At 49.5% G+C, this 27,650-nt stretch overlaps 1 protein-coding gene across 8 annotated transcripts in view; it reads right to left on the bottom strand.

Annotated features, from left to right (window-relative positions):
• The window catches only part of NF1 (neurofibromin 1), a 2,143,703-nt gene that overhangs the window by 300,423 nt on the left and 1,815,630 nt on the right, over window positions 1–27,650 (bottom strand). The gene's annotated exons all lie outside the window — the stretch shown is intronic.

The raw sequence follows: 27,650 nt of genomic DNA, 5'->3' as shown, positions 1-27,650 counted from the left end.
CAGAAACAAGAGGGAAGGAAAGGAGGGACAAAGGAAGGTCAGACTCAATCCTGGAGCAACCAGAACAGAGGAGCACAGGAGTACCAATAGATCCAACCTCTACAGTGCCAGGAAGAGGAGGGAACAAAAAGCAAGACAACGTCTTGTCAAAAGAGCGAAAGAATGCACGCACTCATCATAGTCATCCACCGGGAGGCGAGTGCAGAAGGGCAAACCAAAGGGTCCTCGCAGAACGGGGAGGAAGGGCGGGCCATGAAGGAATCTGAGTCTAGAATCTTCTCTACCAGATACACCGCTACTGAAGGTAAGTAACGCGTACATCTGATAGACTACTAGCCGCCGGTTCCTTAACGTAGAATAGATACTCTAGCCATACTCACTGGGAAGGAGGGTCTGCGGAAGGACCCCACCAGCCTGGGCCTAACAAGGGCCCACAGGGGACTAGCCCCATGGACAGGACGAGGAACACCCTCCCCAGGCAAGGGGAACCCCACAAGCAGAACACCCCCGACCCCAAGAGGGATGTGGGAAGAAGAAAGAATTTAGAAGAAGCCAGTTCACCCGCCACAGAGAAACCAAGGGCAAGTTCAGGGAGGCCGAAGCACCCAACGCATCTACAAGGCAACAAAGCTTCCATCCAATGCCAGGACAAGGGAGAGGAAGAAGAAAGCCTAGAGGGCCCAAGGAAACGAGGGAAAAGAAGGCGAGCCCACCATAGATGGAAGGCAACAGACCAGACAGAGCGGCGCTGGTAGCAATCAGCTGCCGAAAGCAAGAACAGCCCGGTGCCCCAGGGAGACCGGGCAGGCTACGCCTGACAAGGGAGAAACACAGAACCATCTCAGCCTCCATGACCGGAGCATGAAGGCGAGGAAATGCCCGGACCCACTACTACGAGGGGTCCACGCACACGACCTAAAGAAGCATCAGCAACCTACATAACGCCATGGAGAGCAGAGGCCCGAAGGCGACCAGAACTCCCTAGCAGAGCGCAAGCTATATAACAGCTACCACTACCCCACATAGCGTAAGTTAAGTCCCAAGCCATGGGAACCCTCTTTGGAAGGAACTTCCGCAGCAGAGGAAAAAAAGAAAGCCATGGGGGAAAAAAAAAAACGCGGAAGGCTTACCAAGCGGCCCAAGAGACAAACAGGAGGCCTAATCTCAGGGCCAAGTTTGTGCAGACAACTCCAGCAAAACACACAGTCAACAAAGGGGCCGTCCAGCAGCCAACAACGCCAAAGTCACAGCAAGGAGGACTCGGATGGCCATAAACACACCCCACAGCAAGAGCAACTGGCCCAAAAGAAGGTCCAGAACCAGCTCAACTCAGCAGACACTGAGGAGGGGAAGGAGGAGGAGGAGGATAAGGCGGAGAAGGAGGAGGAAGACGGAGCCCTGCCAAGAACCTTTGGATGACGGAGTCAGCCTGGGCATGGAATAACAGGGTGCCATCGAATGAAAGAGATCAATAAGCCGCTCCCGAACATTTTCAGGGAACACGCCGTCCCGAAGCCAAGCATGGCGACGGAGGGCAACTGAGGAAGCCATGGCCCGGCTCAGCACCTCCAAGATGTCTAGAGCGGAGTGGAGAATAAATGCACTAGCTACAGCCCATCCAACGCATGATGCCGTAAGTCCACTTGAACAGTCTCTTGTGAAGCAGCGGATCCCAAGGACTCAGCCGAGTCCCACAAACAAGAGGAGGCCCTAGCCAACACACATAAGGTGTTATGGCCCACAGGGCAGCACTGGTCGAGGCGAACATTTTGCGCCCCCAATAGTCCAGCCATCGGGCCTCCCGGGACGGCCGAGACAACCGTGGCGCAGGGAGGGAAAACCAATCCGTAAAAGTGGACTCGAAACAGAGGGGTGGAGGGAAGGTACCGTGCAGAAGGTATTAAGGAACAGGATCCCCTGAGGCGGGGCACCTCCAAGCTCCCATCAGGGAAGAAAAGAGTGAACCCTCAAAGGTAAGCAATAGCTCCCTCCCACCATAGCCCTGGTGGAGTACCTCCAAGAGATGGTCCACCGGAAAATGAGCAACGGGTCTCTCATACGCAGAATGCCCACAGCCGTGGACACTGCGTGAGCGAAGGCCGCACCAGCCTCCGTAGGGCCCCGCGGCGGAGAAAGCAGCTCCTCCGTGGGCAACGGCTGCAAACTAAGGCGGCCGTCCCCGAAGACAAGCGGGCGGGCAAAGGCCAGACCTGGAAGTCAGAAGGAACCGAAGAGTGGGGGACCTGTTGCTCGTTAAGCGAACACCATGGCCTCGGGAATGGCGGGGAACCGCCCTTCGATGACGCTTGTGAAAAAGCCACCACGCGGCGGCCTGTCTCCGGGGAGGATGACACCATAAGGCACCCAACCTCCGGAGAAGAGGGAGCGTCTGAAGATGAATCCGCGGCGCGATGCCTGTCCGGCGTCGCAGAATACGCCACCTGAGGCAGGACGTCATCACCATCCAGCGCCGAAGGAGACGCCGGACAGAACTCCTCCAAGTCACACAGCGGCTGGAGCCGAAGTGGCCAAGGGACGCGCCGGAACTGCACCGATTCGACCTCCAATGAGGCAGCCGCCTGTGTGGAGGAACGAGGGGGACCAGAGGAGAGACACAAAACCCTCCGCCAGCCTCAGCCCAGAATGTGACGGAGGTGGACCGTCGATCCATGTGGTGCCGCCAGGGACGATTCAACCTCCGACTCGCCCTACGAGGAGGCAGCCACCTGCGTGGAGGAATGAGAGGGGCCCGGAGGAGGACGAGGGGTCCCTGTCCAGCCTCGAACAAGAGCGGGACGAGGAGGGTCCACCAACCCCTGTGGCGCACCCGGTCCAGCAGCTACTGGCGCCGTAGCGGCGTCACCTCAGCCGTAGACAAGGCCGCCGCCTGTCCAGAGGGCCAAGAGGGGCTTGAGGATGCGACCCGAGCCCCGGCGACCTCACGCAACACCACAGGGACTCACGCAGGAGTTTGCATCGAGGCAGAGGCATTGTGGTCCGAAGGAGGGACCCCCATCGCTGCGTGGTCCGAAGGAGGGTCCCTCTCGTCCCTGCATGGAGGAATGAGAGGGGCCGGGAGGAGGATGAGGGGTCCCCATCCAGCCTCAACCCAGAGCAGGACGAGGAGGGTCCACCGACCACTGTGGCGTCGACTGGGCCAGCAGCTGCCAGTGCCGTAGCAACGTCACCTCGGCCGTGGACAAAGCCGCCACTTGTCCGGAGAGCCGATGGGGCTCGGGGATGCAACACGAGCCCCTGCGACCTAACGAGACACCACAGGGACTCCCGCAGGAGTTTGTGGCAAGGCAGAGGCACCATGGTCCAAAGGAGGGACCCCCCCCCGAGGGCCGCACCCCAACAGCACCAGATCCTCCAAGCCTGGAGCCGAACCAGTCAGCCGGTGACGACGTGGAGGGCCCTGCGCAATGCAAGGGATCCGCTGACGCCCCAAGAGGGGAAAGAGGAGACGCCAGTGAGGCCTGCAAAGCCGCCGCATTTGTCTCCATCTGGACTCTCGACGCACCCTCACCGGGAAACGGTGGCTAGGAGGGCGACACGGGCTGCATCACCCGCGGAGAGCCCATGCCCCCGGCAGGCCGAACACCAGTACCCGGGGACAAGCTGCGACACTTACCCACCGGGGAGCGACGCTCCCGCGACATCGGAGAGGGATGAGTAGGAGGACGACGACGGCTGCTTCAAAAACCTTCCATAGAAGCTGATCGAGGTGACAAAGCCAATCTGGACAGGCGAGCCGAGAGAAGTTTCATGCAGAGCTCCCACCGCAACTTCGGCTTCAACTGTTGGCACACCTCACAATCAGTGGTGCTGTGATTTTCCCCCCAAACACCACTTGCAAATGAGGTGAGGGTCCATCGCAGTCATAAGACGCCAACACGACGTGCAAGTCTTAAAGCTCAAAAGCATTCACACACTGTTCCACCAAAAGGTATCACAACAAGCATTTACAATGCAATGGTCTCGGCATTATGCAAGGTAGAGCTATTGGCATTGCTCATGACTTTTTTTTTTTTTCAAATCATAAATAAATAGCATTGTCATTTACATTGCCAATAGCTTAATCGTTAAATAAATGGCAGTTATTTACAATGCCAATAGCTTAATCGCTCGCATATGCATGACCTATTGGATTTACACCCACACAGAGCCTCACACACACACACATACAGAGCCACCCACACAGTCATTCACATAGAGCCACCCACACACACACAGAGCCACCTACTCAGAGCCACCCTCACACAGACAGAGCCACCCACACATAGAGCCACCTACAAAAAAAGCTATCCACACAGAGCTACACACACACAGAGCCACACACACACACAGAGCCACACACACACAGAGCCACACACACACACACACACACACACACACACAGACACACACACAGAGCCACACACAGAGCCACACACACAGAGCCACACACACACACAGAGCCACACACACACACAGAGCCACACACACACACAGAGCCACACACACACACAGAGCCACACACACACACACAGAGCCCCCCCCACACACACAGAGCCACACACACACACACAGAGAGCCACACACACACAGACACAGAGCCACACACACACACAGAGCCACACACACAGAGCCACATAGGTCAGAAAAAACGCTCACAACGAGGGAACAGGGGGCAGGAAAGCAAGCACCACCAACGAGGGGGCAGGAGAGCAAGCACAACCAACGAGGGGGCAGGAGAGCAAGCACAACCAACGAGGGGGCAGGAGAGCAAGCACAAACAACGAGGGGGCAGGAAAGCAAGCACAAACAATGAGGCATTGTAGGGTGATGTTACATCCTACCTTTGGAAACTGATGTGCTTGTGCCACCTAAGGTAGGCCTCCCTTGATGGTGTGTTGGTCCACCCACCTAGACCCAAATGGTTTGACCTGAGACCTATGCATCTTCAAAACACCATGCTTTGGAACTCTCCTGCTGCCTCTTTGCCCGGTGGTCTTTACACTGGTGCCCTTTCATTCTTTGGCCTCCTGCTAGAGATCTGAAGCATCCCTGATCGGCCTCTTCACCTGGAGACTGACCTCAGGAACTACTGCAATAGGCTGAAGAGCTTCGTCTCCAAAGAAGCTGTGATCTATACTCAACTGCTATGCAATATATATTCAAAAAACATTAACAAACGCAATAGAATTAGTCTAGGCGAAACCTATTGGTTTTGCCAATGCTTGTTTATTTTTATTGTGTCCCCCTCAAGTTTTCGTTAAAGTGGTCTGTAACATTCACTCTGGTTCCTTGCCTTGTTTTCGCCTACCACAGCGTTGTTACTGTTTATTTCCGGCGCGTTACATCTTTAACCCAAGTGATACCGTTGCATTTTTGTGGGTTTTTATCGTTATGTATACACAGGTTTTAATTTACAGGCCCGCTGTCACTCGGAACATGCCATGAGTTTACTAGAGTGCAGTACTAGAGGCCGTACGTTATAAGAGCCAGGCTTTGGAGCTGGGCGAACCGGGGTGCAGTATCGCAGTCCGTCGCTAGAGGTCCCTGTAGAGCCGTGCTCTAGCGCTGGCTGAACCGGGGTGCAGTGTCGCAGTCCATCACTAGAGGTCCCTGTAGAGCCAGGCTCCTGAGCGATGTGAAAAGGGTGCAGAATCGCAGTCTGTTACTAGAGGTCCCTGTGTAGAACCATAATACAGCGCTGGCTGAGCCGGGGTGCAGTGTCCCAGTCTGTGACTAGACGTCCGTAGAGCTAGGTTCCTGCAGAATCTCAGTCTGTTACTAGATGTCCCTCTAGAGCCGTTCTCTAGCGCTGGCTGAACCGGGGTGCAGTGTCGCAGTCTGACTAGAGGTCCCTGTAGAGCCGTGCTCCAGCGCTGCGTTGACAAATGTGCAGTGTAGCAGTCAGTTCCATTAGGCAAAATATCGCCGACTATTGCAGTGCTTTGTAGTAGTAGTATCCCGCATAATCATTTCTAAATACGTAACATTGGGCGTAGGTTAAGTGCACTTTAGTTTGCTACTTTTAAAGCATGCGATGTTATGTTGTCGTTACCTGATGCACCCGTAGCCTAGTTGTATGCATAGTGCTTGCACATTTGTAACGCTTTAAAACGACTCTGACATACAGCACGTTAAATCGTGGCTTAATTGCTTGCTTTAAATCGTGTGAAAGAGACACCCTGTGTTTTCGAAGAAGCACTCGTAACAACGCTTAATCAAACCTAAGCCTCGATAGATAATAAGAGACACAATAGCCACTTGTGTGCTGAGCTGATCATTCCCAGCATTCGCATATACAGAGCCAGGCTCCTGCGCGATGTGAATAGGGTGCAGAATCGCAGTATGTTACAGTCTAGAAGTCCCTGTATAGAACCATAATACAGCGCTGGCTGAGCCGGGGTGCAGCGACCATAGGTAATAAATATTATCTTCTAAAACTGGTGTTGATAGAACAGTAGTTTTTCTGTGGTTTAAATGCGGCAATCCGCTTTGGAAGTTCTACAGGGTACAGGACTGTTACAATCACGGTTTCATTTTGTGTATAGAGGAACGTGTATATAATTGTGACCAAATATATAAATTATGCCTAGCTGTATCTAGTATGTAAAGGGACATGGCATTTCAAATTGTGTATTCTTATAACAAACCTGTATCCAAACTTTTAACTTTACCAAACAGCCTTAACAGTAGCCATAGTCCCGAGACTGACTTGTGGCTAAGGAGCTTAAAGGGTAAAAACTACTGCCGATGCCAGATCCCTAGTGTTTACACTGAATCTTGTACCATGTAAATCAATGACTTAAATTTGCATAGGATTGAGTGCTATGTAGAGCAGAAAATGCCATGCCGTATCAAGATGCTACTAAAATTGTTCGACGTTCAGTTTGGGGTTGGAAACAAACCTTGAAGGCTATGCTGCAATCATCGATTCTATGATTTTGGCCCATACAGCATTTAAATCATGCAGTATTTGTGAGAAACTAAAATAATCTTGCTGAACAGATTACACTATTAGTAGAATTAATGTCCATGAGGAGTTAACATGTCCTCAAGCTTCAGGTAATGCTTCTCAAAAAATTAAAATACTTCGAACTGGACCTACTTAACCTTACAAACATGAGCATAACACAAGCTGTGCCCACAATAACACAAGCAGTGCCCACCAATCAGAGGCCCCACACTTGGCTCAAGACTTGTGTAGGGGTGAAGCAACCACGCTAAATGAAATTTTGGTGGCCCCTCACTACATTTCGAAGATTGGGGCTCAATCATTTTGTACTACTCTGCTGTTTACACAGGAATATGCTAGGATGTAGTTTACATATTTTTACGTTGGTCTCTGAATTAAATGCTCATCGCTGTTATATTCTGTGATGTGTAAATCAGGAGTTCAATTTCCGCAAGGCCAAATCCTTCCCAGCTTACTAAATTGGTACCATTATATTTGGTGATAAAAACACCAATTATTTACAAAACTTCTAAAGACCAGAAGAGCAATATAAAATGAAGCAAACATCGATTTATTATGTTTTACAATAAGTATTTTCTCTGAAATAGATGGTTAGCTCTGACAAGCAATTGTATTTTCCAAATAATTCCAGTCCATATATGCTTGACTTCTAGGTTGCTTGGTGCAGCTGTATAAAAGTCGATTGCGAAGGTGACCCGTCAGCACATTTTGAAAACTATTCACAAGCAAATTACAAAGTGACTAATAGCTCATTATATGCCTACTGAAGTATTAATCTGTAATCTAAGAGGCGTTTAATGTTTTGAACCCAGAATTGTAAAGTTATGTAGGCATTAGGTAATACTTTGCATAATTTTACAGTCAATAGTACATGAATTAAAAAAAAATCGGGCTTCGCTTAGTGAAGGGGTGAGAGCCTTCTTACATCAGTAAAACAATTAGTATGAGGCAGTTAGCGCTGGTTGCACCACAGCCCTTTCTTTTCCTTTACCTTCAGTCATGGTGCACAGCTGTACAACATGGCTAAACAAAACTTTGACAAAGTCAATAACTCTTGCTTAGTTGAGACCTATTGGCTTTACCACAGTTTTAGTTTTTTCCATTCCCCAGTCACTGCTGCCAGCTTCTGGCTTTTCAGTCATACCATTGCTGCAAAACTCGAAGGTTTAGTAGATTTTTGTGCTCGCAAGACGTTTGAGCATGACAAATCCCTAATTAACAACCAAAGAAGTAAAAACATGCATATATGAAAAAAATGAGAGTTGTAAAATTGAGTGAAAACATAATCCATGTTCTTCTTTATCCTAGAAATTACGCTCGATTATGTGGACCTAACCTTCAATTTTGTCCAGAAATAAAATCGTTCTAACCCTTTGTAGCCAGGGGCTTGAAAAGCTGGAATATCCCCAGGCGTCAGACTGGATCCAGAAAGTTTTGCGTAGCAGTACCCCTGCGCGTCGGTAGGCGTCGTTTGCGGATCCGCGTCAGTCGTCGGCGTCGTAGTTGCCGGGATGACGTCGGAGTACTTAGACGCCGCCCTCGCACGCTGACGTCAGTTCTTGTACACAGCTTTCCGCCATGACATAGACCGACACAGGTGCCATGAAACTAGGGCCCTGAAAGGGATGACCTTAACCCTAGATATCGGTTCGCTGAACGGGGAGGATGGGTGGGGCGGTAAGGAATCTAATACTAACTACTGTTGCTTACAGATATATCGTTACCGAAGGTAAGTAACTAGTGCATCTGAAAGAAACAGGTTAGTTTTAGATTACTTACCTTAGAATAGATACCCCAGCAATACCAAACCCGGTGGTGGGTCTGCGAACCAAGATCACATCAGAAAGTCCTGGAGAATGGAACGGACGAAAAAGCCATCTCTACGGACTTGGGTGTCCAGGCAGTAGTGTCTAGCAAACGTGTGCAGCGAGGCCCACGTAGCTGCCTGACAGATGTCCTGCAAGGGGACTCCCCGACCCAGGGCAGTAGTAGCCGCCGAGGCCCGAGTGGAATGGGCCCTCAGCCCAACAGGGGGCTCCTTCCTAGCTAAGGAGTAACAAATCTTGATGCACAACACAACCCACCGAGAGATGGTCCGTTTGTGCACCCCCAGTCCCTTCTTCGCACCCACGTAACCAACAAAGAGCTGGTTGTCTACCCGGAACTGGCGCGTGCGATCAAGGTAGAAGGAGAGCGCACGTTTTGGGTCCAGACGGTGGAGCCTCTCTTCCTCTTTCGAGGGATGCGGAGGTGGAAAGAAGGTGGGCAAGGTGATGGACTGCCCTATGTGAAAGGCCGTAACCACCTTGGGCAGGAAAGAAGGACGCGTTCTTCAAACAACTTTGTCCGGATGGACAGAAAGGAAAGGAGGCTTAGAAGATAGAGCTTGGAGCTCACTCACTCTCCTGGCAGAGGTGATGGCAACCAGGAACGCAGTCTTAAGAGTGAGAAGACTAAGAGGGCAATTGTGAAGTGGCTCGAAAGGAGCACACATCAAATAAGTAAGAACAAGGTTCAAGTCCCACTGAGGCATCACAAAAGGAACAGGGGGAAACGTGCGTGATGCCCTTCAAGAAACTATTTACAACAGGGGACTTGAAAAGAGAAGGCTGATCAGGAAGTCTCAAGGAGGCAGAAATGGCAGAGAGGTAGCCCTTAATACTGCCCAGAGCAGAACCCTGCTGGGCAAGAGAAAGTAGTAAGAGGAGAACCTCTGATAGGGGGGTAGAGAGAGGATCCACAGCCTTTGCTGTGCACCATGCCACAAATGTGTTCCACCTGCAGGCGTATACCGATTTTGTGGAGGGACGCCTGGCTTCCAGAATAACATCACAGACTTCAGGAGACAAGTCAAATGGCCTCAACTGCCGCCGCTCAATCTCCACGCATGGAGGTGGAGGCTGGACAGGTTTGGGTGGAGGACCGTTCCCTGCTGCTGCGACAGAAGGTCATCCTGAAGAGGCAGACGAATCGGGGGAGCGACTGATATGCCGAGTACCTCGGGATACCAAACCTTCGTGCCCAGTCCGGAGCCACAAGGATGACTTGGGCCCGGTCGCGCCTGATCTTCTTCAGCACTCTGGATAGAAGTGGTATAGGCTGAAAGGCGTACAACAGACCGCAGCTCCACTCGCAACGAAAAGCGTCTCCGAGCGAGTGCTGCCTTGGAAATTCCAACGCGCAGAACTGATGACATTGCGCGTTCTCTTCGGTGGCGAATAAATCTAACCAAGGATCTCCCCACTGCTGAAAGAGGCCTTGCGCCACGTCCGAGTTCAGACGCCATTCGTGATCCATCATGCACCGGCGCTGAGTTCATCCGCCCTGGCGTTCAGGGAACCTGCCAGGTCTTGAACCACCAGGGTGATGCCCTGGTGTTCCAGCCATGTCCAGAGGCGCAGAGGCTCCTGACAAAGGGTCCACGACGCCACTCGGCCTTGTTTGTTGCAGTACCACCTCTCCGATGAAAAGGAGCTTTTGAGAGGGGCACAGGTGTGACTTCAGCACGTTGATGGAGAACCCCAGCGAGTGCAGGAGGTCGGCCGTAGTCTGGAGGTAGGAGACGACTGTCTGAGGCGAGCCCGCCTTTAACAACCAATCGTCGAGATAGGGGAAGACTGAAACCCCTAATCTGCGCAGATGAGCTGCGACCACCGCCATCACCTTCGTGAACACCCGTTGGGCGCTGGTAAGGCCGTGGAAACAGCGCGAGCCTAGGCCGCACCCGCCTTCGTAGGGCCAGCGGAGGGGAAAGCAGCTCCTCGTTAGGTGATGGCTGCAAGCTAAGGCAGCCATCCCCCAAGCCAACCTGAGGAAGGAAGAGCCAGGTCCAGAAAGAAGGAGGAGGGACAGAAGAGTGGGGAACCTGCGGCTCCTTTGGCAAAGACTGCGGTCACGGAGACGGCGAGGAGCCGCCCTTAGACGATGTCGGTGAAAAATCTGCGCCGCAGCGGTCCGTCTCTGGCGAGGATGACACCAGCAAGCGCCGAGCCTCTGGAGAAGAGGAGGCGTTTGAAGACGAGTCATCGACCCGACGTCGGCCTGACACCATAGAGTCCACAATCTGAGGCAGGACATAGTCGTCATCCGGCGCCGAGTGAGATGCCGGAAAGACTTCTAGCACAGCACTCCGCGTAGGAGACCGGGGCTGGGGCGGCGAGGGAAAGGCGTCGACCCGACCTCCGACAAGGCAGCCGCCTGCATGGAGGGATGAGAGTGACCCTGAGAGCGACTAGGAGACCCCCGCCAGCCTCGACCCCTGACGGGGTGAAAGGGGCCCTCCGGCGACCCCTGTGGCGCCGCCAGGACCAGCAGCCGCCGGCACCAAAGCGGCATCACTTCGGCCTCGGACAAGGCTGCCACCTGTCCAGAGGCCCGAGAGGGACTCGGGGTTTGTCCCGAGCCCCAGCGACCTCCCGCAACACCACAGAGACTCCCGCTGGAGTTTGCGGCGAAGCAGAGGCGCCGTGGTCCGAAGAATGGACCCCCGAAGGGCCGCACCCCAACGGCACCACATCCTCCAAACCTGAACCCAAGCCAGTTGGCGCCGGAGCCGCCGGCAACGTCACAGAGGGCCCCACACACTGCAAGGGATCCACTGACGTCCCAGGAGGAGAAGAAGGAGAGGGAGAAGCCAGCGAGACCTGCAAAACCGCCGCATATGTCTCCATCTGGGCTCTAGTCGCCCACCACACCGGGAAATGTCGGATAAGGGGACGAAAGGCGGGCCGCACCACCCGCAGAGCGCCCAGAACCTGACACTTGGGGACAAACTGCGACACTTACCGACAGGCGAGCGGTGCTCTTGCGACCTGGGAGAAGGACAATGTCGACGAGGGAGACTCTCCGCAGGGCGAGATGACAACGCCGACCTGGACACGCGGGCTGAGAGAAACATCATCTGGTGCTCCCGCCAAGACTTCGGTTTCATCTGCTGGCACACCTCACAATCAGTGGAGTCGTGGTGTTCCCCCAACCACCACATGCAGATGAGGTCAGAGTTTGTCGCCGACATCAGGCGTCCACAAGACGAGTACGCCTTAAAGCCCGAAGGCATTTGCACTGTTCCCCCACACACGCAATAGCGAACGGGAAAGGCCTAAACAGGCCCAGAGCACGATCCGGATCCGCGTTGCACGCGGAAAAGGAAAAAACTGACATAGGCGCGCCGGGGTGGGACTTATGAGACGTCGCGGACAACACCTGGGCAGAGTCGCGTGATGCCTTCCCCCCCCAGTGCACAGGGATGCTGTGGCAATTTTTTTCTTCGGATCCAGTCTCACGCCTGGGGATAATTCTACGTGAAGGAATCTGCGGCTAGTAGTCTCTATCAGATTAGATACCCAAGCAATACCATCCCCAGAGGAGAGACTGCAGACAAGTTTAGAACAGGAAGTCCTGAGACAGAGCGGCCAAAAAGGCCATCCTTGTGGACTTGAATGACCAGGCAGTAGCCCTTGGTGAATGAGTGCAGTGACGCGCACGTTGCAACGCCATGGTTGCAGCCTTAGCTCTGGTGGAACGAGCTCTTAAGCCTTCAGGAAACTGTTTCTTGGCCAGAGCATAGCAAATTTTGATGCAGAGAATAACCATCGCGAGACAGTCCTCTGCACCTCACGATCTTTCTTTGATCCAGTTACACCACGTAGAGTTGATCGTCCAACCGGAACTCTTTCGTGCGGTCAAGGTAGAACGACAACACTCCTCCTCTTTAGAGGAGTGCGGAGGAGCATAGAAAGTGGGTAAGGTGACTGATTGCCCCGCGTGGAATGGTGTTACCACTTGCGGTAAGAAAGAGGCCCTACTTAGAAGCACCAAGTTATCAGAGAAGATGGTCAGGTATGGAGGCCCGGATGTCAGAGCCTGCAATTTGCTCATCCTCCTGGCAGAAGTTATTGCCACCAAATAAGACTGTTTTGATGGAAAGCAGCCGGATAATTGCGCAGAGGCTCGAATGGAGCGCACAGCCGGAAGGTGGGAGCCAAATTAAGGTCCCAATGAGGCATGATGAAAGCAGCAGGTGGGAACATATGTACAAGCCCCTTAAGAAATCTGTTTACAATAGGAGATTTAAATAAAGAGGGGTTGGTCTTGCAGCCTCAAGAAGGCAGACAAGGTCAAAAGGTACCCTTTAAGAGTGCTTAGAGCACAGACCTGCTGGTAAGGGTCAAAATAAAGAGAACGACATGAGAAAGGGAAGCAGCAATAGGGTCAATAGACCTTTCTGTACAATAATTTACAACTTTCTGTCACTGGCAGGCGTACACGGTCTTGGTTGAGGGACACCTGGCTGCCAAAATCACATCAGAGACTTCTGGAGGAAGATCAAATGCTGTCAACTGTCGCCGCTCAATCTCCACGCAAGAAGGCGTAGTATTGACAGGTTTGGGTGGGGGACCCTCCCCTACTTCTGCAACAGAAAATCCTCCCGAAGGGGCAGCCTGATCGGAGGATCGATGCTCAGTTGGAGAAGCTCAGGACATACCAGACTCTCTGTGCCCAGTCTGGAGCCACAAGAATGACTTGGGGCCTGGTCGCTCCTGATCTTCTTGAGCACTCTGGACAGGAGTGGCATTGGAGTAAAGATGTACAGAAGGCCTGAGCTGCACTATGGACGGAAAGTCTCGCCAAGCGAGTGCCGCCCTGGAAACTCCAGCAAGCAAAACTGGTGACATTGCACATGCTTGGCAGAGGCAAACCGATCTAACCCAGGCTATCCCCACTTCTGAAAAAGACTTTGTGCCGCCTCCAGATGGAGATGCCATTAATGATCTGCTAGGCATCGCTCTTGAGTTCATATGCCCTGGCGTTCAGGGAACATGCCAGGTGTTGAACTTCAACCACCAGTGATATGCCCTGCTGTTCTAGCCATGTCCAGAGACTCAGGTCTTCCAGACAAAGGGGCCCGGACCCCACCTGCCCTGTTTGTTGCAGTACCACATTGCAGTGGTGCTCTCCATGAATACCTAAAACAGCTTTCCCTTGATGGAAGGAAGAAAAGCCCTCAACGGCAAGCGAATCACTCGGAGCTCCAGCAAGTTGATGTGGTGTCCGGAATCTGCCGGAGACCAGACACCTCTGATCTCTACCCCTCCAGGATGGCTGCCCCATCCCAGGAGTGGCACATCGGTCACCTCTGTGTGGCCCGATGGGGAAGTGAGAGGGGTCTGCCTCTGACCCAATCACGGTTGGTCAGCCACCACTGCAGGTCCTGCGCAGTTCCCTTTGGGGTCTGGACCATGTCTGAGAGCTTCCCCATATGCTGTGCCCACTGGAACTGCAGATCCCAGTGCAGTGCCCGCATATGCCATCTTGCATTTGTCACTAGCATGATGCAGGAGGCCATGAAGCCCAGCAGCCTCAGAGTCTGTCTCACTGAAATTCAAAATAGAGGCTAAAACATTGGTGGTATAGCCTGAATATCCAGGACTCGCCGCTCTGGAGGATAGGCCTGAAACTGCAGTGTCCAGAAAAGCTCTGATGAAAGGAAGGATCTGAGAGGGAGTCGGGTGTGACTTCGGCATGTTGATAGTGAACCCAAGGGGAAGCAGGTACGCCATAGTCTGCAGGTGGAAACAACAGCCTAGGGTGAGCTCACCTAAAACATCCAGTCTTTGAGATAAGGGGAAGACTGTCCCCCCCTGATCTGCGCAGATGAGCCGTGACCATCATCATCACCTTGGTGAACACTCGAGGTGCGCTCAAAGGGCCAAAGGGGAGCACCGTGAACCGAAAGTGCTCGTGGCCTACCATGAACTGCAGGGATGAGTAAGCAGGAAGGGAATGTGAAAATAGGCATCCTTCAAGACCAACGCTACCATCCAATTTCCGGAGTCTAGGGAAGACAAGACCTGAGCCATAGTAAGCATCTTGAACTTTTCCTTTTTCAGGAAGTAGTTGAAGGCTTGGATAGGGTGACGGCCTTTGTCCTTTTCAGGACCAGGAAGTAGCGGGAATAGCAACAACAGCCTACTTCTGGCACTGGAACTCTATCTATGGCTCCATTGGCCAAGAGAGCCCGGACTTCCTCCTGAAACAAGGTCAGGTGGTCCTCCATCAGCCGGTCAAAAGTATGGAGGGAGGGGTAGTCTCAAAAAGTAGGGCGTAGCCCTTCCGGACTATCTGAAGAATCCACTTGTCCAATATGATGGTTTGCCAGTTGTGCAAGTGATAGCTGATCCTGCCTCCAACAGGCTGCCCATTCTCCTGAAGGGCAGGACTAGGAAGGTTTCGAGGCTGCAGAGGATGAATGGGGTGGGATTGGACTGACCGGACCTTTGGCCACATGATCCCCGGGTTTAAAAGGAGCCACGCCATTGCCGCGCACAGGTTGCTGAACTTGCAGGGTCTTGTGGCTGAAATATCACTGGCGCGGTTGAAAGCATCTTCCCTGGCCACAGAGAACCCAAGGAATTGCCCGTAGTCCATGAGTTCTTAAAGCATCCCACTGCCATGTCAGCCTTGTCTCCGAAGAGAATGGTGCCATCAAAGGGTATGTCCATATGGGACACCTGGACATCCCCAGAAAAGCCAGAAGTCCTCAGCTAGATATGGCGTCGAATACCCACCATTGATAATATTGCTCTGCCCAGTGAGACTGTGGTGTCAAGCCCACAACGAATGGTGAACATGGCCGCCTATCTGATATCGCTTGGGAGAAAGGCCCGGGTCTCCTTCGGAACCCGTGGCAGCACCTGCGCAACTGTTTCCCATAAAGAGTTGGCATAACGGTCCAATAGGCATGCAGTGTTCACAGACCGTAATGCAAGGCTGGCGGAAGAAAACATTTTTTTGCCCCAAATATCCAGCCTCTAGATTCCCAGTCAGGGGGTGCGGAAAGGAATGTGCCTTGTGAGGTAGAGGCTTGGATTATCAACCTCTCGGGGGTAGAATGGTTGGTGAGGAATTTTAGGTCACCCGGGTACATAAGGTACTGCACCCTTAAGGCAATTATAAACGTAGTACGATATGTGGCTAATAGAGGTCCCTTTACAACTCCACAAGGACAGCTAGTAACAGCCTGTGGTATTGCCCTTTCCTTTCTTAGTGGATTTTTTTTATTCCTTATGCTAATGCTGGGATAATTTTTATTTAAAAAGTAACAAATATTGTTATTTGCAATAACTTAAACCTTCAACAGCCTTGAGACCTTGGTGGAAGTTCCTTAGTGAGGCATCAATTAGTGATGGAAGAATACGGAAGCAGAGTTAGCTGCCTCCTGCCTGTCCGCCGGGAGGAGCGGATGTGCCCGGGGGTACAGGCAACACAGGCTGGCAAATTGTACACATGTGGCAAAGCGGATGATTCCGGATCTCATCTCAAAATGCGAGAAACTAACAATGTGGCGATAAAAACTCTTGTCATGCGGTGCGTGCCAGCGGTGCGTTTGCTACCGGCCGTGAGCGAAACCTCAATAGATACAGCATCAAACACATTTGCTCCCAAAAGATTCCACTCGCTTTCTGAGTGTTAAAAACATAAAGTCTTTGTTTTTGAAAGCGCCCCATGCCGCGATTTAACTTTAAGAATGGCGGGCGCGCAACCTTTCTTTATTGATGACTCACCGTATTCACATTGCAAAACATAAGCCATTGTTTAAGTGAATGGGCGCCATGGGGCGCTTCCAAAAACAAAGGTTTTCTGATGTTTGTTAACTTGAATACGGCGAGCCGCGTATAAAGAAAGGCGTGAGCCACCATTCTTAAAATGAAAGCAGGCATGGCGTGCTTTAAAAACGAACTACTTTCTGTTGTTAAATTGGAAAAGAAAAAAAACAGCGCTGCCACTATATCGAACAAGGAGGGTGAACGCATTAGCAAATATAAAGAGCAACTGTTCATAATTACGAGGAGAATAATGAGGAGAGGGAGCAGGCGTGGATCAGCATCGGGGGCAAGATGGCGGCCGCTTGAGTGGCCGGTGCAGAGAAGCGACGAGGACACGGTCTGCTATGTCTGTAGAGAACCGGATTCAAGCTAGCGCATGGACAATATCGTTTTTTTTCCCTTTGCACGTTCGAGAATGGCGAGCGGAGTGACTCGGAAAGATGTTTGGTAGCACTCACCTCGGAGTATCGAGGCTGTTGCTCGGCAGGTATTGCAGTCTCTCACGCTAGCCCGCTACGCTTCTGGAAGTGGGCGGAGTCAACCGCGGAGCCGAACGCGGAGCTCAGAATCTAACCGTAGGTGTGTGGGGAAGTGGCACGGAGCGGTTAACGGTGCTCGTGGCTGTCCAGGTCTGCAAGAGAGGGATCACCTGCGAGGAGCCCAGCATAGAATGGCACCGAAAGTGAACCAGGGCACAAAATCCGCCAGCAGTAGAAAAGAAATGCTGAAGGAGGAAGCAGGGAATGCAGCCCAGGACGCTACTGGCGGTGATGAAAATCCTCTGCTTGAGCAACAAAAAAAAAGCAACATGGGGCACCTAAGACCCGGCAGGCTACGGCGTCAGTTTTGGAATTGTTGGTGAAAGCGGGTAAGGAGAAGGGGGTTAAAGACTTGGGAGAGAGCAATGCTCCAGTTGTAGCTCATGAGTTGGCTGCCCACTGTATCCCCCCCCCGCTCCAAATTCCAGTAGAAATAACTTTGGCAGACTCAGAGGCAGAGGTGGAGGCGACAAATCCAGCGCGTCTACCACTTGAAAATGAAAACTTGGCGGTTACTGATATTCTTGAGCAGCGAATATACACCCTGCACCCTCAGGCTAAAAATACAAAGGAGGATATTATTAATGCTGAAGGGGAGGCAACTGTCTCTTTAGATCCCCCTGTAGCCAAAGAGGAACCAATATCAAATGGGGCGGCAGGAGGGGTTGGAGGCGATAAAGAAAATGATCCAAGCGAAGCCTTCTTTTCTGTCTCCGATGGGGGTGAGTGGTCCGAAGAAGATGAGGAGCATAGCTCCTGTATTGAGACTGACACTGATTTGGAGGATAACGCGCCGGCCACCACCATGAAGGCAAAGAAAGCTGTTTGGGGTCAAGAGATGGAGCAACAGGAACTAAGCTGGGATCATTCGTCGGCTCAGCCCCTATTAGGTAGCCCCTTAGTAGAACAGGCGCAAATGTCACTACTTGAGACCATACATCAGGAGATATTGGCACATCGCGAAGAAACACGCCAGGACAGCCGGAAATCACAGGCTGCAATGAGGAAAATGCAGGGAGTGGTACGGAAACTTTCAAAGGCATGTGCTACCACCGGGGACAGAGTGACAAATCTAGAAGAGAGGGTGGTGGTAGCAGAGAATGAGATGGCAGCGGCCACATCCAAGGTGGACGCTCAGAACTCCCAAGTGATAGACATGCAGTGGAAGCTGGAGGAGATGGAGAATAGACTTCGGAGAAATAACTTGAGAGTTCTAGGTATTCCCGAGGGAACAGAAGGGACAGATATCCGAGCCTATACTATCAAACTCTTCCAGCAGGCTTTCCCCGAACTGTCCGGCTGGGACTGGTCAAAGGAGATACAAAGAGTGCATCGCACCCCTTTTAGACTAAGAAGAAATGCCAAAGAGGGGGATAAACCTAGGGCGGTGTTGATATTTCTGGGCAATTTTATACTTCCCCAAGCAATCGCGGAGAGGGCTAGACCCGATGCCAAGAAGAACTGTGACGGGATATCCTTCTTTGTTCGCCCGGACTTCTGTCATGTGACAGTAGAAAGACGCTGGCGTTTAAGGGGGCTGATAAAGCCCTTTCAAGATAGGAAACTCCAAGCATACTTAATAAACCCAGCCCAGCTAAAAATCATTAATGAAGGGAAAACAATATACTTCTCGTCTGAAATTAAGGCCAAGGAGTATCTGGACAGCCTTGATAAATAGACATATATAGTATAGTATCTGTTCTCCCCTGGCTTAACGGACAGAGTCTGTACGCGCGCTAATGCTTAGATGTGGTTGTTTAATTTTTGTTTTCATTTTCAGTTTTCTGGTTTTCTTGGGTTGTTTAGCAATTGAGTTAAGGTGTTTTGGTATCCTCATCGCAACTGCACGTCCATCACATGCACAAACTAGAGTTGTGCGCGTCACAGTGTGGGTGGGCGAGCAGGGAGGTTGGGTGGAGGGAAGGGAGTATGGGGGTGGAAAGATGAAAAATGAAAAAGAGAGTTCAAAGTGCGTCAGTTTGGTTTTGAGTATATTCGGACACAGGGAGCAGTTGAGAATGAATAACAGGATTAAATGGCAGAACAGGATGGTATGTCAAACTAAAAGTAAGGATGTCAGACATTAAAATATGTACAGTGAACACGGGGGGATTAAATGATTGGAGGAAGAGACAAAGACTGGCCCACTTTGTTAAGTTTAATAAAATTGATGTACTATGCCTCCAAGAGACACACCTCCCATGGGCAAAGAGGAACCTTCTGTTAGTGAATGGGTTTGACCTGGTCGCCTGCTCACTGCAAACTTCAATGATTAGAGGGGTTGCCATTCTGGTAAGGAAATCTCTGGGAGGGGTTAAAAAGATGAGAGCAGATAATTGCGGTAGATGGGTGATTGCAGAGCTTGAAATGGGCTTTACCATCTGCGTAATCTATGGTTCGAATGGTGATGACCCAGAGATCTTTGATTTTCTCGAGATCGAATTGGTGGGCTGGTTGGCACCCGTAATAGTTTGTGGAGACTTGAATATCTCAGCCAGCTGGGGGGGGAATGTAAACTATATTGGTCGGAAGCCACGGGTTTATAGGGCGATTAAAGCTTTGATGGAATCAATAGACTTAGTGGATATTTGGGGGACTAAAGAGCCCCTTAATTCTGGCTTCACATACTTCTCAAACCCAGCTCAGAAGTATTCTAAGTTGGACTATTTGTTTATTTCCTCCTCAGAGATTAACAGAGTAGCTATATCTAAACTACCGAGGGTGCTTTCGGATCACAATCCTTTAGTAATAACTTATCAGAGGAGTTTTAACAGAAGAGTTAGACCCCAATGGTCTTTTGAGAGGAAACTACTGGAGGTTGTCAGATTTTCTGCCCACATTAAGAGCTGGTCTGATGACTTTTTTTCTGCTAATAGATATAGCTCCTCCCGTAACATAGTATGGGACTCCTTTAAATGTGCTCTGAGAGGAGAAACTATTAGTTATTCGACAAAACTAAGGAACGAAGACAGGAAGGTTGAACTGAAACTATTAGAGAGGCTTACAACTATAGAAGAAGAGCATGTAAAGGTTATTGCTTTGGGTGGGGATGGTAGTAATAGCCATAAAGCACTAATGACCGTTAAGGCAGATCTTCAGAAAATTACCACTCAGAAGGCGATGGGGGAATACCAGGCCTCAAGAACTAATCGTTATGAAACCGGTGAACATGCTGGTAGAGCCCTGGCCCTCCGACTTCGGCAAGAACGGTCCAAAAACACTATTAAGAAGATAGTAGAAAGGGGCAGAGAATATACAGACACCAAAGACATCCTGCATGTTTTTAGAGATTTTTATCAAAATCTATACGATGAGGAAATTAGGATTGGAGAACAACAGACAAACTTAGAGGATTCAGGCCCATGCCTTGATGCTTCTCTCCAAGAAGAATTAGACAGGGACATTACGGAATTGGAAGTTAAAGCTGCCCTTCAGGAGTTAGCCCCAGGGAAGGCCGCCGGTCCGGACGGCTTCCCCCTGGAGGTTTATAAATGTATCGAATCAGAAATCGTAGGTTTGTTGGTAGACCTCTTTAATGGGATAGTATATACGGGACAGACCCCGGATTCTTGGAAAGAGACAAACATCATCATCTTTCATAAAAAAGGGAAACCTAGTGAGAATCCGGGGTCCTATAGACCGATTTCTCTGGTTAATTCTGATGCTAAGTTATACTCCAAGATATGGGCCTGGAGATTGGGCAGGATTATTGGCGGCCTTGTCTCCCCTTGGCAGCATGGGTTTGTTCCCGGACGTGGCACGACGGACCATACAAGCAGAGCAATAGCTATATTCGACGCCCATGCTGCCACGGGGGGGGGGGGGGGGGGGAGGGGAGGTCGCCATAATCCTGCTCGACGCGGAGAAGGCTTTCGACCGTGTGGTCTGGAGCTATCTCTGGGATATTCTGATAGGAAGAGGCTTTGGGGAAAAAACTATTGGGGCATTGAAAGCAATGTATCAAGATCCTGTAGCTAGAGTCACGGTCATGGGTGAAAAATCTAATATATTCTCTATTAAAAGGGGAACACGCCAAGAATGCCCGTGCTCCCCAATTCTTTTCTCCCTGTATATCGATCCTCTTAATCAGGCTATATTGGGGTGCCCTAGGCTAAAGCCAGTGATAATTAATGGTTTTGAAAACAAAATATTAGCTTATGCAGATGATCTGGCTGTATTTTCCTCCGACCCTCAGCATGCAATGGCAATTTTGGTTGACCTGACAAAACAATTTGGTGCTAATTCAGGATATTTACTGAATGAAGCAAAGACGAAGATTATATGCACAAGGAATATAGTAAAGACAGATTCCAGATATGTGGATGCTGCAGTCTACTTAGGGGTAACAATTAATGCTGCAGTAGAGAAAATAGTGGAAGGAAATTATGTACAACTCATTAAAACAATAGAGACCGATCTGAGAAGATGGGATGGTTTGCATCTCTCACTGATCGGAAGGATAAATGTGGTCAAGATGTCAATGTTACCCAAGATTTTATATCTCTTTCGGGCCATACCACTATTCGTTGAGGAAAACATAATGCTGAATATGGAATCTGTCTTTATTAAATTTATTTGGCAATATGGTAAGGTTAGGCGGTCTACAAATCTCCTCTCTCTCCCAAGGGAGAGGGGGGGATTAGCGCTTCCCAACCTAAGGCTATACCATTGGACTTGTCTCTTATCCCAAATGACGATACTCTTCCAGTCAGTTGCCCCTAACAATAATGTAAGCCCTGAAGCTTTTCAGCCCCCCTCTATTTATGAGTTATTGTTAGGAAGAAAGGCGCTGGGCATAATGTTATGTGAGGTAGATCGAAGATTTTATAAAAAAGCAAGATACAAAATCATTGATAGTGTCTGGAGGGTATGGAAGTCTAGTAGAAACCTGTGCAATATTCCCAAAATTAACCCATATATCCATATTTGTAATTTTAGTCTTTTTTCAAGACTAGGGATAGAGAGCACCCTGAAAATTTGGAGGGGGATGGGTATTAAGACTCTACGGGAATTAATGGATGGGGATGGGATTGTAAGCTTTGAGGCCTTACAAAAGGGCTTTGGAATTCCAGATAACCATTGGTTTGTATATACCCAACTGGCTCGATCCCTGAAGGCTATTAAACCAAAGCCGCCACCTCCAGGTAACAGTCCCCTCCTTGATGCATTGACTAATGGGTGTAAAAAAATTAAGTCTATATATAACATTCTCATTTTAGAGATTCTAGACGATGTTGACAAGACAGAGGTAGCATGGTCTAATAAACTTGGAAACCCAAATGTAGATGTTGACCTGGCTCTGGCGTTGAATAAAAGGATATTTAGAGCCACAAATTTAAGAGCCCAGCATTATAAAATGGTGTTTAACCTATACTACACCCCAGCTAAATTATTTGCATGGGGGGTAAGAGCTGATGATACTTGCCCAAGATGTGGGGGGGTACAAGCAGACTCAATGCATATGTTTTTTAACTGCAGACTCCTGACCCCAGTGAAGAATGAGATTGAAAAATTTTGGGAGGGGCTGCTAGGTCACAAGATCGATCTATCCCCTACCCTGATGATCTTGGGCACTGACTCTATTCTAAATTTGGGCAAGGAAGAAGAAGCTCTGGTCTTTATGTCTGTGGCCGTGCTTAGGATTCTGATATCAGCGGGGTGGAAGGACACTGCTGCACCGTCCTTCTAAATGTGGCTATCCAGGTTCCTTGGAATACATAATATCGAGACCTGTCTATATGAGCGAAAGGGGGTGAAAATACGGGACTTTGGAAGAAGGTTTTGGGCCCCGGTCACTAATTGGAGGCAGATTAATTCAATAACTGTATGAATTGCTATTTTGTATAGCCATTGAATATTTATTGGAAATAGGCTTTTTAATAACTGAATATTGATGGTTTTATGCACTTTTTTCTGGTATTGGTCTTAAGTATTTATTTAATGAATTTGTTGATCAATTGTTGTTTTCTATGTCCGGTCTAATCTAATATTGTATTTTACTCAAGTGATGTATTTTTGACTCAATAAAAAAAAAAAAAAAAAAGAAGAAGAGGGAGCAGGCGTGAAATATCAATCGCACAAAGAGGCTGCAGGCTTGGACCAGGAGGCTGGATAAAGGTGACCACTGGCAGGTAAATTAACATGTCGTAGGAGGGCTGGGAACTGTCGGCTGGGCTCCGCTAAGTCAGGGGGCTGAGGATGCAGAGGTGCCCTTTGGTGACATATTTTCTTTACCGGAGCCAGTCACGGCACCCCTTCAGGATGAGGCTACAGGCATCTTCGTCGAGTCCAGAAGAGGTCAGCCAACGGGGAGACGTCACTAGACTGGCGAGCCACTCAGTTTAGAGCAGAGGATGTGGGGTGGAGAGTGGGCAAGGATCGGAGTTCCAGCTGGACCCTGAGTCTATGTAGTTGGTTTTTTGCTGGACAGGGCCACTGTCCTCAGGAGAACTGTTATTTGTTGAATCGTGGGTAGTCTTTCTTGGATTCTAGAAGTTTCTGGCAACAGGACAGGCGTCGTCTTATTGGCAGGATCTTTGAGCAGGAGTCAGGCAGGTAGGGCTGGAGCCAAATTTGCAATCGTCTTCAGGCTTGGCTGCATGGTGTCTTCTTCGTCCTTTGCTTCTTAGGTCACAGGAATCTGAATACTGAATTTAGGGGTGTTACAGGTGCAGGCAGATGGAAGGAAATATGCTCCTTACCTTTAGCCTGACTACACCCTTTGAATGTCACCTCCCTTTGGGGGGAGAGTATCCCCTAACCTGATTGGCTAAAATCCTTTCATTCAAGATGGAGCTTTTTCTAAGTAGGGTGTCACCTTGGTGCAAGGTACCTTAGGTGTGGTCCTGGAAGAGAGGGGACACACCACTCCAGACTACTAATTTGCCTGCTAACCTTGCAGCCAAAAGTGGGGCCTGGTCAGGGAGGCGGCATCTCCACCAGTAGGAGAGGCCCTGGCTAGCATATCAAAGGGCAGAAAGCCTTTAAGTTTCACCTCCCTGAATGCTGTTCCTGCTTGGGGGTAGGTGTGAATCACCTCCACCCAAGCAGCCTTTGTCCATGACCCACGAGAGCCCATGGCTCCCACCTCAGCAGATCAGAAATATGTCTGTGTGTGGCAGGATGGTGCAGACCAGTTAGCTGTACATGAGGGAGTTGGTCGTTTTTCAAGGAACATCTCTAAGATGCACTCTGAGTGCATTTTATAATGAATCCAACACTGGCATCAGTGAGGGTTTATTGTGCTGAGGAGTTTGATACAAAACTTCCTAGTATTCAGTAAAGCCATCATGGAGCTGTGGAGTTCGTAATGACAAACTCCCAGCCCATGTCAAAGAATTGACTTAGACACGTAGGGGCATATTGCTCATGTAGCTTTGCCCTCACCTGTGGTATAGTGTACCCTTCCTTAGGCGTACTAGAGGGTGACTTACATATGCCACAGGCAGTGTTTGTGGGCATGGCAGAGATGTGTGTCATTGTTGACTTTTAGGTTTTGTCTGCACCAAAACACACACAGCCTGCAATGGCAGTGTGGGTTAGGTGAGGGGTCTCTGAGGGTAAAACTGCTCTGTAAGTGTATGACCTGCACACCTGTTTAATCTGTATTAATCAACGCTAAACAAATTTTGAACAATAAGGGATTACCCTGCTGAGGGTTGTGCCCACAACCCTCTATATGAAAACTGCTCTGTCGAGGCCTGGAAGCATCCAGGTCTGCAGGGTCCTCTACCTACAGCCCCAAGGGTTTCTGCCTACTGTATTTCCTAGCTTAAAAAATATTTAGTGAAGTGCTTTGCCTTCAAATTACCTCAATGAATAAAAACACTCATGATACAAAAAGCATTTTAGTACATATATTAAAAAATAATAATTTGAACAAAAGCTTCCTCGTTACTTTCACAACATATCAGAAAAGGAATACCAAGTGAACAAACAAGGTTGATATTTACAAGCAAAAAATTATGAAGAAAACCTAATGCATTTCGGGTTCAACTGAACCCTTCCTCAGGGGTAAATGGAAACTAAAGAACTAAAAACGTTGACATTTGTTCTTCAAGACTTCAGATTCTGTCGTTGGGCACTGCAATGCAAACATTGAAAAACTAAATATGAAGTTAAATAACTGTATGTACACGTTCGAAACATACATGTCAACATAGGTGTAGGATTAGCACATTAGTTGGAATGGAAAAAAGATCCAGTAAAGAAGGAAAGAAAAACCCAAATAGTACGGAGAGTGAATAGAATGATCAAAAAATTTAGATGCGTGCGAGTTCCCCAATGTAGTGAAAAAAACGTTGTGGCAACCAAATCCCATCCAAACCGATGCAGAGGTGATAGTGACTGAGCTGTCAGGTGTACTTCACAGCTGAAAGATGTAGGTGACTGCCTTTTGAAAACCATAGTCCGATGCTATTATTATGATCCTGTGGGGAGATCTATAAAACACAGAGCGCCAAATAAATGATCAACACCTCTAATTCCCTCGGAATCCTATTCAGGATACTGTTCTCTATCAGAATCTTACCCATGAAAAAAACTCCTTTGACTACAACAATGGATCCCTGCCGGGTTCACCACTTCTGTGAAACTGAGATAAACGACATTACAAAAAAGAGTCACTATGTTGTTACCACTGTCGAATATCGTCCCTTGTAGTGAGCTAACCTGCACAGTGGTCCGTCTGTGAAAGGCGTAAGGTCGTGAAATTATCCCCGTACGGCTTGCGACGCCTTAACACTAGCAAAGTGCCTTAAGATGGAAAAAGACATGCAATGTCTTAAAAAATACTCTCGATGCGTGTATGTGTTAACAGAACACCGACCGCGATGATAATAATAGTACACGTACCTCAGTATGTGGTGCGTGTCCGCTAACTCCCTTCACTGTTAGACTTCCAGTCTGGGTCCCGGAATCCTTCCGCGACCTTGTATTAAAGCCGCGCCCTGACTAAACTTGTTTAACGAGTGTGTCAGAAAAAAAAATAAGGTCAACGTTTCTAGATGTGGTTCAACGCGCATGCGTGAAAACCAGAATGCCCATCCAAATAAAAACATCCGGGTTAAGCCGCGGACGTATTTGGGAGCTTACTTTTCGACTCACTTTATTGACAATCTCAATGAAAGCAAGTCCCTCATGTGATTGCCGAGTTGTCCTGAGAAGTATGAGAGTGATAAGAAAGAGAGAGAAATAAGAAATGTGCTGTTCCTTTACAATGTTTTCATAGGTGATGACATACAATTGTTCCTCCAAGCAACATCGTATAATACACTCAATGCTTAGACAATTAATGTACTGCTGCCAATTCTAAATGAGATTACACTGGAATTAACATCATATATAACAATTTATAGAAGCCTGGTGATTGTATTTAGGTGGATCAATGATTATAATTAACACAGTAACTCATATTGATCATTTAAGCCCCCGGGGTTCATAGTCCCCAGAAACTTGATCCAAAAGGTTTCTCTGTGAGCCAAATGTGTGTGATGATCTTTCCCACTGATGGATTCTACCATTTCTAACACTGTAAAACAAATTTGTGGGATGTTATGTGCCTCCTGCATCCAATGTATGGCCAAACTAGATGATGTGTGTAGATTTTGTATTGTGCTTTTGTGCTCTATGATTCTGGTCTTGATCTTTTTGGATGTCCTCCCAACGTATACCAAGCCGCAAGGACAGCGGATCGCATATATTACTCCTATGGTGTTGCAATCGGAGTTGTGTCGTAATGCACAAGTTACTACATGTGTAACAATATATCTTTAAGAGACATTAGTTAGTGATAGATTCCTTACCTTAGAATATCCCCAGGCGTCAGACTGGATCCGGAAACTTTTGCGTAGCAATACCCCTGTGCGTCGGTAGGCGTCGTCCGCGGCTCCGTGTCCGTCGTCGTTAGCGCCGGAATGACGTCGCCGGAGTACTTAGACACCGCCCTTGCGTGCTGACGTCAGTTCTTATACACAGCTTTTCAGCGCCAGATACGCAGAGCCATGATAGAACCAACACTGGTGCCATGAAATTAGGGCCCTGGAAGGGGATGACCTTAACCCTAGATATAGGTTCGCAGAACGGGAAGGATGGGTGGGGCAGTAAGGAATCTATCACTAACTAATGTCTCTTACAGATATATCGTTACACAAGTAGTAACTTGTGCATCTGAAAGAGACACGTTAGTGATAGATTCCTTACCTTAGAATAGATACCCCAGCAATACCAACCCCGGTGGTGGGTCTGCGAACCAATAATCATACCAGAAAGTCCTGGACGACGGAACGGCCAAAGAAGCCATTCCTCCGGACTTGACTGTCCAGGCAGTAGTGTCTCGCGAAGGTGTGCAGCAAGGCCCATGTAGCTGCCTGACAAATGTCCTGCAAGGAGACTCCTCGGCCCAATGCAGTAGTAGTCGCCGTGGCCCGAGTGGAATGGACCCTCAGCCCAACAGGAGGCTCCTTTTTAGCCAAAGAGTAGCATGCCTGGATGCACAACACGATCCACCGAGAGATGGTCCGTTTGTGCACCGCCTGT

The sequence above is a fragment of the Lissotriton helveticus genome, chromosome 3_1 (genome assembly GCF_964261635.1).
Source record: "Lissotriton helveticus chromosome 3_1, aLisHel1.1, whole genome shotgun sequence".
Classification (NCBI taxonomy): domain Eukaryota; kingdom Metazoa; phylum Chordata; class Amphibia; order Caudata; family Salamandridae; genus Lissotriton; species Lissotriton helveticus.
The sequence above is the reverse complement of the archived record's forward strand: the minus strand, read 5'-3'. Positions and strand labels throughout refer to the sequence as shown.